The sequence below is a fragment of the Sorex fumeus genome, unplaced genomic scaffold (assembly GCF_029834395.1).
Source record: "Sorex fumeus unplaced genomic scaffold, SorFum_2.1 ptg000133l, whole genome shotgun sequence".
Taxonomy (NCBI): Eukaryota; Metazoa; Chordata; class Mammalia; order Eulipotyphla; family Soricidae; genus Sorex; species Sorex fumeus.
In genome coordinates this window covers 10,001-20,000 of record NW_026606190.1, presented here as the reverse complement: position 1 = coordinate 20,000, position 10,000 = coordinate 10,001, and positions in this window count along the sequence as shown.

Below are 10,000 nucleotides of genomic sequence, written 5' to 3'. Positions count from 1 at the left end.
CGACCCCCACGCGAGGGGGAACACGGGGGCCAAAGCACCACCGGGCTCCGCACGGGCACACAGCCTCCCCTGGGGAGGGGCCCGAGGGGCCGGGGGGTCCGGGCCCGCGAGGGCCGGGGCAACGCAGCACACGCGCCGGGTGGGCTCCGAGGGGAAAACGCGAGAGGGAGGCGCCCGCCGCCGGGACCGACCGGGCCACCGGGAAAACTCTGCACGGGAATCCCACCGCCCAACGACCAAGGGCGGTCCCGCACCCACGCCCGGGACGCCGGCCGGCCCGACGGCCGACCCACCGACGCGCGCTCCACCACGGAAGCCACAGCCGCGCACGGCACCGCGGTGCCCCGACCGGCGGGGACCCGGATGGTCCAGCGCCAACCACCGACACCCGTTCCCCAGCCCCAACGCGAGGCAGGGAAGGCCGACGGCGCCCAGAGCCTCCACAAACCGCTCTTCCTCTTCCCTCTGCCCATCCGAGTCCTGCCGGAGGGTCCGGGTACCCAGACGGCAACGTCCAGTCACTCGGGGGCACGCCACCGCGCGGACCGCGCGAGAGCGTCTCGCTCGGCTGGGGGCCGAGAGCACGCACACCCCGAAGCCGGGCTCCGCAGCACCACCGCCGGCTGCGGCACACACAGACACGGGAGCGGACAGCGTGTCGTCCCCCCCCACGGGAAGCACGGCTCCCGCGGGGCAGAGCGGGGGATCGCGCGGGCATAGGTCGGGTCCAGGAAGCGAGACCATACCCGCGCACACGCCCGTCTTCTCCGACCGCGCACACACGGGCCCATCCGAGCCCCGACCACCGACACGACGCCCCGACGCCGGGACGCCGGCTCGGCCCGGCGGGACCCTCCCCCGACGGGGGGAGGCGCGGGCCGCGGTAGGCAAAGAGCGAGGGCGCTCGGCACCCCCCCACGTCTGGGGGGAATGACGGCGGAAGCCTCTCCCCGCCACAGGGCGGCGGGGAAGGGCAGGCTCTGCTACCGGTGGCTGACAGCGCAGGTAGAGGAGGGGCAGCAGCTGGGGGATCCGGTACCCCAAAGGCACCCTCTCGGATCGCTAGAGAAGGAGTATTCTCCGCCGAGGGGGCGCCGCCCCCCGACCTAGGCCGGCTGCCCCGCTTCTCCGGGCTCCCCCGACTCGAGTGGGGGGGGGTCTGCCGTAGTGGTCCGGTGGCCGAGCCCCGCCGAAGCAAGACCGACCAGAAGCGTGAGCGTCCGCGGTCAGGTCCGTTGTGTGCTGGGTCCGCGGGAGGGCCCGCCGCCCCTCCGCAGCACCCGGCAGACGGCCCCCGCCCACCACGGCGGGTGACCGGCTTCCGCCCCCGCAACGGGAGAGGAGCGGAAACCCCGGACAGAGCGAGAGAGAGCCCCCAAGGGGGGGGCCACCTCGTCTCCCAGAGCCCGGCACAACGACAACCCACCGCCGCCGCTCACGCGCCCGCGCGCGCTAGAGCCAGTTAATGCGAGGCACGCGGGCACGCGCCCGAGAAACGGAGGCCGCCCAACCGCCCACGACCCAAGCGGCGGGCCGCAAGGGGGCGAACGGCAAGGCGACTCCCGTGTGACAAAACAACGACCGGCTCGACCCCCAGAGGGGAACACCACCGAACGAGGAGAGCCCAAAGAGGGCAGGACCGCGAAGCCAGGTGACGGGGAAACGGCACCACCGGCTCGGCCTCAGGCACCTGACAGGACGACCTGGAGCGCTCCAGGGGCACCACCGAGGGCCGGTTGAGGCACGGCAGCGCGCGCCACCGCCGGGCGGCCCCACCCCGCCGCGGGGAGGGGCCGGCTCGAGAGAACGGGAACCTGGGACGGTCCCGACAGAGCGAGGGTTGTCCACCGTGTCAGACGACCCCGAAAAGCCCACTCCCTGTGCACCAAGCAGGAGAGCGGCAAGAACGGGATCGGGCCGGGGTCCGCACCCCTGAACGCCCCGCCCCACCGCGAGGTGGGGGAGAAGCGAGAGGCCCGCTGGCAGAACGAGAAGAGCGGTCCCATTCACGTGGAATGTCCGTCCCTCGTCTGGCGCGGCTTAGGCCCGGCCCGGGAGAGCACACCAGCACCACATCGATCAGCAAGGAAAGGATGCGAGAAGCGAGCGGCCACCGGTCCCCCCGGACGAGGAGGGGACCGGACCCCGAAGGAGAGCGAGCAAAGGACAGCAACCCTCCGGAGAGGGGAGAGGCCCGTTTCAGCCTTTGCCCACCCTTCTGACCTCGGGGTGATTCCGGACCCCGACCGGACAACCCCCTCCAACGAGAGCGAGACTGCCTGACACGCAGCGGGCACGGGGGCCCGCGGGACTGGGGGAGGTCCGTTCACATCGGGGCCGCGGACGCCGGGCTGAACTCGGGCGCCTTAGGCCGGAGGTTGACAGCCACGGCTGGGACACTGCCCCCAGGTGCACGCGAGAGCCGGCGCACAGGGCCCAGGCGGGCGGCTCGAGCGGCGGGAGGCCAGGGAGGAAGTCCTCAAGACAGGCCCCGACCATCCCACACGCACCCGGGGGAACGACGGTCCCGATCCTCACGGCAGAGAGCCACCGAGAGAGAGCGTGTCAGCACACATCTCGCGGTCCAAACCGGTCCCGTCGCACGGGAAAAGGACCGATGTCGGAAACGGGACCGATCTGCATCTTCCCGCCGCACCTCTGGAACAGGGACCCGGCAACTGGCACCCAGGAGAGCCCCATCGCCCCGAGTCCCGGAGCTCCACGGGACAACTGGTCGACCCCGTGACTCGGCATGGTCGAAGCTGCGCCCGAAGCCACGCGACGACCCCACGGCGGCGGCGGCGGCGGCGGCGGCGGCGGCGGCGGCGGCGGCGGCGGCGGCGGCCCGGAGGTCAAAGCCAGCTCGGGAAGGCTAAGGGGATAGATTCAGAAGCCCAGAAACACCGCGGCGGGAAATCAAACAAAACTAAGTCCTCTTCCTTCTCGGGGCCGCGGACCAGGCGCCCCCACGGGCTCACGGCCGGACCCCGTCACCGTGCACCGATGCACCGCCCGCTGACCGGCCAAGGGCGGCACGCGTTCAGCCCGGCCATCGGCCCCGCTCCGAGACGCTGCGGACCGACCCTGGAGCTACGAGGCGCGGGCTCAAGCCGGCGCAGGGCCCTGTGCGCCCGGGCCGCCCCGTGCTCGGGCCGGCCATCGGCCCCTCTCCGAGCCGCTGAGGACCCCGGAGCTGGCTACGCGGCACCCGCCGGCCAAAGGTCGGGCCACACGCCCGGGCCGCCCCGCTCTCGCGCCGGCCACCGGCCCCGCTCCGAGCCGCTGCGCACCCTGGAGCTAGCTACGCGGCACCCGCCGGCCGAGGGACGGGCCACGCGCCCGGGCCGCCTCGCGCTCGGGCCGGCCATCGGCCCCTCTCCGAGCCGCTGAGGACCCCGGAGCTGGCTACGCGGCACCCGCCGGCCAAGGGTCGGGCCACACGCCCGGGCCGCCCCCCTCTCGCGCCGGCCACCGGCCCCGCTCCCGAGCCGCCGAGGACCCTGGAGCTAGCTAGCTACGCGGCACCCGCCGGCAGAGTGCTGGTCGACCCGCCCCGGCAGCCAGGCCCGGCGCCGGCACCCGCCGGCGAAGGCAACACAGCCTCCCTCAAGAGCCTGCAGTTCCAAGCTCCACCGCCGGTCCTCGCGGGCTGGCGCCTCGACAGCGGGACCAATGTCGACTCGGACGCCGACATCCTGGAACGCCGCCTCGGGCAGTGAAACCGAAACGCTGCCGTCACCCCAGAGGAGCTCCGGCGCCATATAAAAGCGGACGGCAGGTGGCGCCCGAGCAACCTCAGCGGGATCGCCATCCCCCACCCCGCTCCGAACTGCTGCGGACCCTAGAGCTACACGACACGGGCTCAAGCGGGCACAAGGACGGCCACGGGCAAGGGCGTCCACGGGCTCGGGCAGCCATAGACCCAACTCGCTCCGGGCCGCTGCCGGCCCCGGGGCTTAGCTCCGCGGCACCCGCCGGCCGAGGGCCGGGCCCCGCTCCGGGCCGCTGCCGACCACGGGCCTTAGCTCCGCGGCACCCGCCGGCCGAGCGCCGGGCCGCGCGCCCGGGCCGCGCCGCGCCCGGCCCGGCCCTCGGCCCCGCTCCGGGCCGCTGCCGGCCCCGGGGCTTAGCGCCGCGGCACCCGCCGGCCGAGGACCGGGCCACGCGCCCGGGCCGCCCCGCGCCCGGCCCGGCCCGGCCCTCGGCCCCGCTCCGGGCCGCTGCCAACCCCGGGGCTTAGCTCCGCGGCACCCGCCGGCCGAGGGCCGGGCCGCGCGCCCGGGCCGCCCCGCGCCTGGCCCGGCCCTCGGCCCCGCTCCGGGCCGCTGCCGGCCCCGGGGCTTAGCTCCGCGTCACCCGCCGGCCGAGCGCCGGGCCGCGCGCCCGGACCGCCCCGCGCCCGGCCCGGCCCGGCCCGGCCCGGCCCTCGGCCCCGCTCCGGGCCGCTTGCCGACCCTGGAGCTACGGCGCCACCCGCCGCCGGGGTGCTGGTCGACCCGCCCGGGCAGCCAGCCCCGGCGCCGGCACCCGGCTGCGAAGGCAACACGGCCTCCCTCAAGAACCTGCAGTTCCAATCTCCACCGTCGCTCCTCGCGAGGTGGCGCCTTGACAGCGGGCCCGAAGTCGACTCGGACGCCGACATCCTGGAACGCCGCCTCGGGCAGTGCGAGCGAATCGCTCCCGTCAGCCCAGAGGAGCTCCGGCGCCGTAGAAAAGCGGACGGCAGGTGGCGCCCGAGCAACCTCAGCGCGATCGATCGCCACCCCGCCCCGCGCGACTCCTGTGGAGGGAAACTAAATCCCACCGCCCCTCCCTCCCCTCGAGAAACAGGCAGGGCCGTTGGGGATGGAGAGGAGGACAATTCCCCCCCACCCCCACAAAAACTAAAACCACCCCCCACCACTCAGTGCGTGTGTTTGAGCGCGCGGGCCCGCCTGCCTGTTCTGTGTCTGTGTGCGTGCGTCCGTGTCCATCTCCGTCTCCCTCTCGGCCTCTGCGTGCCTGTTTGGGGTTCACAGCGGACTGGATGGACAAGGCACCCAGAGCTCAGAAGATCCACCCAATCCCGATGAACTTGACGAAAAGACCGGGGAGGACCCGTCCGTCTGTCAGGGGCCAACCTCCTTGGAGGAATAGGCGACGCAACCCGAGAGAGAGAGAGAGAGAGAGAGAGAGAGAGAGAGAAAGAGCGTTCCGGTTCGTTGTTCCCCGGCTCCCTCCCTGGGGACAACAAGAAGATGCGGCGGCGGTGGCGGTGGCGTGAGACATGAAGCGGCTCTAGGAAATCATCGGAGCTGGGTCCGCAGAAAGGAGCGGTTCGGGTTCGCCCCGGCGGAGTTTCGTGGAGATTTCCACCAAGGAACCGGCACCGTGGCCCTCTCGGGCGAACGGGCACCCTCGGGAACGAGCACACCCTCGTCGTGGCCACTCGCGAAGCTAAATGCAGGACGTTGTGCAGTGTGGCGCGGCGGCGGCGGCGGCGGCGGCGCCCACATCGAGAGAGCGCACGACCACCCGCTCGTTTCTCTTCACCATTTCCCGAATCGGTCACTGTGAAGCGGTGGTGTTGCGGGGGCGGGCGGGCGTGAGTGAGTGGGTGGGTGGGTGCGTGCGCGAGTGCGTGTTTCACGTGGCTTAATGCGTTTTAAAACGACCTCGAGATGGAGCCGTGACACCACGAACCTAAGGGACACGTGAGGCTGGGGACATAGCCGAGGGGTCCGGGTCCGGATGGCAGAAAAAAAAAAATAGAACGGGAGTCAAGTCAGGCACCTGTGCCACACGTGAACTATGGGCAGCTTGCACCCCGTGACCCCGGTTGGAATCTCTGGAGATGGACACGGAGGGAAGACGGAGGGATGGGGAGGGACGGGGGGAGGGAAGAAAGTTTTGTCCGTTTGTCCCTGTACTTCACGGCGATTCATTCAAGACGTTTATAAAAAAAAAATACATATATATGTACACATATATATAATATACACGCATACATATGTACGTACGTACGTACGTGTGTACGTATGTATAAAAAGAAAAACAAGCAACCGTAAGCGAGCGAGCGAGCGAGCGAGCAAGCAAGCAAGCAAGCAAGCAAAAGCCAAGAAGGAAGCAAGCAAGCATGCAAGCGAGCCAGCCAGCAAAAAGAGTACGTACGAGTCCGTGGATAGACGCGCAGCGCGTCTCATGCTAAGTGAAATGAGTCAGAAAGAGAGGGACAGCCGGAGAAGGGACTGCACTCGTGGGTGGAGGGTCCAACCACATCCCATGAGGCTCGCACCTAAGGAGAGCAGATACACGGCCGGCCGGCACGAGAAGATTGCTCCCTAGCTGGAAGCCTGCCTCATGAGCCAAGGGGAGAAGGCAGCTGGAAGAGAGAAGGGAAGTTTCTCTTGACAGGGGTGCCTGTCAAGAGGTGGCACGTTCGCCCTGGAGGGAGGGGCGGAGGAGTTGAAGCCGGCAAGGCAGGCGGGCCCCCCCCCCCCCCCCCCCCGCTGCGGCGGCGGCTTGAGTGGCAGGGAAACGCCCTGCCGCTTTGCTAGCGCTCCAGCCTCCAAATCCCCGCAAACCCTCCAAATCCTTTTCGTGTCCCTCTTCCCTCCCTCACGGCCGTGAATAGGGAATAGGGACACGAAAAGGATTTGGAGAATTCGCTGCTGGTCCGAATGATGTCCGTTTCAGCCTGGTGGAGCCAGTATGGAGACTTCTCAGTCCGTGGAAAGGCGAGCTGCTTGGCCTGAGTATGGCTGGCCTTGGGTGGCTGTGGACCCAGGTTCGGTCCCTGGCACTCCAAGGGGTCATGGAAATCACTCATTCAGCAAGAAAGAGTACGTATTTATTTAAATAAATAACGAATACGACCACGACCACGACCATCCTGTTGTTCGTCGCTTGCCTGGAGCAGGCCCCACCCTGAGATTTTGAAACAGTGCCCTATTCAAGGCTGTTTCAGGCTTAGGAGAATGAGACTACAAAAAATAATGACTACATTTAAAAAAAAAAAAAACAAGTGAGTTCATGTCAATAAGCAAGCCAGTCAAGCCAGCAGAGCAAGCCAGCAAGCAAGCAAGCAAGGAAGCAAGCAAGCGAGCGAGCGAGCGAGCGAGCGAGCGAGCGAGCGAGCGAGCAAGCAAGCAAGCAAGCAAGCAAGCCAGCCGACAAGCAAGCAGGCAACAAGCAAGCGAGCGACAGAGTCCACCCTGACCACCGACCGAACCAAATAGAGGAGCAAGCAGGGCCTGGATAGGGGCGGTGGAGAATGAGACCCATCCTTATGACTGGTATTTGGCCTATTGGGTACGAAGGATCTTGGATCCCGAAGAAAATGATGGCTCGAGGAACCGGTCGGGATGGGAGATGTGTGCTGAAAGTAGAAAAAGGGCCAAACATGATGACCTCTCAGTGTCTGTATTGCAAAGCATAAACCCCGAAAAGAGGGGAGAGGGAGAGGGAGAGGGTGAGGGAGAGAGAATGGGGAATATGTGTCTGCCACAGAGGCAGGGAGGCAGGGGGAGGGTGTGTGCCTCTGTGTGTGTGTGTGTGTGTGTGTGTGTGTGTGTGTGTGTGTGTGTGTGTAGGCGGGGTTATAATGCCCGGGATATTGGTGGTGGGAAATGTGCACTGGTGGAGGGATGGGTGTTTGATCATTGTGTGACTGTCCCCCAAACATGAAAGCTTGTAAAGATCTCACAGGTGAGTCAATAAAATTTAAAAAAAAAAAAGTGCCATGGTTTCCTTCCCCCCCCCACCCCCCCCCCCGGGGAATTTTATCAATGATACGTGTTTTCTGTTCACAGTACTTTGAAGCTACTGCATCTTCACCAAAGCTCCTTCACCACCACCACCACCACCACCACCACCACCACCACCACCACCACCACCACCGCCCTCGCACCCCCCCCCCCCGCCCCACCTCTCCCCAGGCTTTGTGTCACTTGATCAGCCCACGGGGGAGGGGGAGGCGTGGGGGGGGGCGGAGGGGGCGGAGGAGGCGGGTCTTTACATCGAGAAAACCAGGGCCGCAGAGTCAAGGAGGATTGATTTGGCCTCCACGAAGGCTGTTTCTTGAAGTGCCCAGGAAGGAGGGAGGAGTTTTCTCCCGAGCCGCGGTTTTCCCTTTCTCTTGCTCCCCTTTCTCCTGCTCCCCTCCCCCGCCCGCCAGCGACAAGCTGAAAGAGGTCACCCACCCTACCACCTCCCATTCCAACCCCACCTCTGAGGTGCTTGTCCAAAGCCTACACCCACCCAAGAGCGCTTAGCAGATCTTATCTCCAAGGAAGATACCGACAGAGAGCGGCATCTCTTCCTCTTCCCCCGCCCTCACCCTCTGGGCGGGCTGGACGGTCGTGGGGGGGGCGGGGCGGGGCGGGGCGGGGCGGGGCGGAACGGCGGGAGCCCGGGAGCCCCGGAGCCCCGGAGCCCCGGGCGGGCGGCAATTGTCATGCAAAAAGAGGCGACCGGGCCCGCCGGCTTGGAGTCAGGTTCCCTCTGGCCTCTGAGCACACGGATCTTTGTGATTGATTGATTGATTGATTTTTTTGAAGGAAAATGAAACCAAAACCCTGGTTCAAGGACCACAACTCCCGGGAAGCTCTGGGGCCGCCACGACCATGGGCACCGCCCACCGAGATGGTTCCCGCCGCCTTCCCCTCCCCTCCCCTCCCCTCCCCTCCCCTCCCCGCCGTGTCCGTTCCTTCCTGTCCGTTCTCGGTCTCCTTCTCTCCCCCACCGCCACCCCCACCCGAAAAGCGCCCCCCCCCCCCCCCCCCCCCCGCCACCCTCCGGCTAGAGAATTCGGGCGGGGGTTTCCTAGGAAAGTCCTGCAAGCATCTCAGATAGATTTAAAAGAGAGGCTTCAGCTTGATCACAGGCACTGGCTTTCATACCCCCCCCCCCCCGCCACCCCCCGCCCCCAACACACACTTGCAGCAAAAGCAAGCCAAAGAAAGAAAGCAAAAGCATGCGCCCTTTGATTCCAAGACTTAGAGTACGAGTGTGAATGATCTTTCTCCCCAACCTTTGCCTGAAGTTTGTTTCTATGAGTCCATTGGCATGTCCTTCGAGAAAAATAAAATGAGATAAAATAATTCGACAATGAAGAAAGAAAGAAAGAAAAGCAAGCAAGCAAGCAAGCAAGCAAGCAAGCAAGCAGGCAAGCAAGCTCGCTTGCCTTGAGCAGGCCCCAGCCTGAGATTTTTTAAAAAGTGCCATATTCAAGGCTGTGTCAGGCTTAGGGGAATGAGACCCATCCTTGTGACTGGTATTTGGCATATATTTGGGTACGCCACAGGGAGTTTGCCAGACTCTGCGGTGTGGGCAGATGACATTCGGTAGCCTGCCGGTTTGTCCAAAAAATAATGACTGCATTTAAAAAAAAAAAAAAGTGAGTTCATGTCAACAAGCAAGCCAGCAAAGCCAGCAGAGCGAGCGAGCGAGCAAGCAAGCAAGCAAAAGCAAGCAAGCAAGCTAGCCGACAAGCTGCCCCCCCCCCCGCCCCCAACACACACTTGCAGCAAAAGCAAGCCAAAGAAAGCAAAAGCATGCGCCCTTTGATTCCAAGACTTAGAGTACGAGTGTGACTGATCTTTCTCCCCAACCTTTGCCTGAAGTTTGTTTCTATGAGTCCATTGGCATGTCCTTCGAGAAAAATAAAATGAGATAAAATAATTTGACAATGAAGAAAGAAAGAAAGAAAGAAAAGCAAGCAAGCAAGCAAGCAAGCAAGCAAGCAAGCAAGCTCGCTCGCTTGCCTTGAGCAGGCCCCAGCCTGAGATTTTTTAAAAAGTGCCATATTCAAGGCTGTGTCAGGCTTAGGGGAATGAGACCCATCCTTGTGACTGGTATTTGGCATATATTTGGGTACGCCACAGGGAGTTTGCCAGACTCTGCGGTGTGGGCAGATGACATTCGGTAGCCTGCCTGCCGGTTTGTGTAAAAAATAATGACTACATTTAAAAAAAAATGTGAGTTCATGTTAATAAGCAAGCCAGCAAAGCCAGCAAAGCCA